At 41.5% G+C, this 1,088-nt stretch overlaps 1 non-coding gene across 1 annotated transcript; it reads left to right on the plus strand.

The window, feature by feature from the left end:
• The first annotated feature begins 223 nt into the window (after positions 1 to 223).
• On the plus strand, positions 224 to 330 carry LOC145056031 (small nucleolar RNA R71). Its single transcript, XR_013685572.1, has one exon. It is a non-coding gene; the product is annotated as a small nucleolar RNA R71 (small nucleolar RNA).
• The last annotated feature ends 758 nt before the right edge of the window (positions 331 to 1,088 follow it).

Below are 1,088 nucleotides of genomic sequence, written 5' to 3' on the forward strand. Positions count from 1 at the left end.
ACATCGCCATCATTGCAACCATCTCTTCATAATGTGCACCCCCACTACCTTTTGCTCCATCTTGTCTTGGGTTGTGGTACTCACGAGAGTGTTTTGCGAATTCTTCAACTAACTCCTTGACTTCCCTTGGATTTTCTTTGTTAGTGGCCCTTGAGAATCAAGGAGTTGCCTTGTCATAACATTCACCCCATCATAGAAAATAGACATCTCTTGTTGAACATTAAGATCACGTTGAGGACAATTCCTTAACAATCCTTTGTAACACTCCCATGCCTCGTATAGTGACTCCCTCGGTTGTTGCTCAAAGTTGGCTATTGCCTTCTTGAGTTTAGCTATCTTTGATGGTGGGTAAAATTGGTCCAAAAATTTTCCGCGCATCTGAGCCCAAGTAGTGATTGCACTAGGTGGAAGTGCTTTTAACCAATCTTTAGCAGCTCCCTTAAAAGTAACGGGAGGCATCCTTCGCAAGATGGTATCTCTATTAACATTCGAGACATTGAAATAATCTGCAATGTCATTGACATCATCTAGATGCTTAAAAGCATCCTCATGATCCTTTCCGTAAAATGGAACATCCTTAAGTGCAGTAAGGATGTGTCCCTTTAGCTCGAATGTGGCAGTGGCAGGAATCGTGGGTTGTACTAACCCTGGGCCAACATCGTCTCGTATTTGCTTCTTGTAAGCTCCCATTGACATTTCTTCAATGTTTTCCATCTCTTTTCTTGGCTCATTCTCGAGTTCACTCGTATATAGTCCAAACTCGGTCTCAGAGTCGTATTCGGATTCAGTTGGGATAGGTATTTGATCTAAGCCTTTAACCTTGCTCTTGTCCTTTAAAGATGAACTCGACTCTTCTGTTTTCTTCCCCAACTTATTTGAGAACACTGACTTGAATTCTTGTAAGGGTGTCTTATTTGTTGTTTGATCTTCTTTCACGTTCTTATCCTTCTTTTTGTGAAGGGCCGACTCTGGATCTTCAAGTAGTGGCACCAAAGGTGTGTTAGAGCCTCTGATCATGAACTCCTGCAAAATAAACAAAAATAAAAACGTAAAACTGAACAAAAACTTCCTACAGATTGGCCACCACG

Source organism: Lactuca serriola, chromosome 5 (assembly GCF_051521515.1).
Source record: "Lactuca serriola cultivar US96UC23 chromosome 5, Lser_US96UC23_V15, whole genome shotgun sequence".
Taxonomy (NCBI): domain Eukaryota; kingdom Viridiplantae; phylum Streptophyta; class Magnoliopsida; order Asterales; family Asteraceae; genus Lactuca; species Lactuca serriola.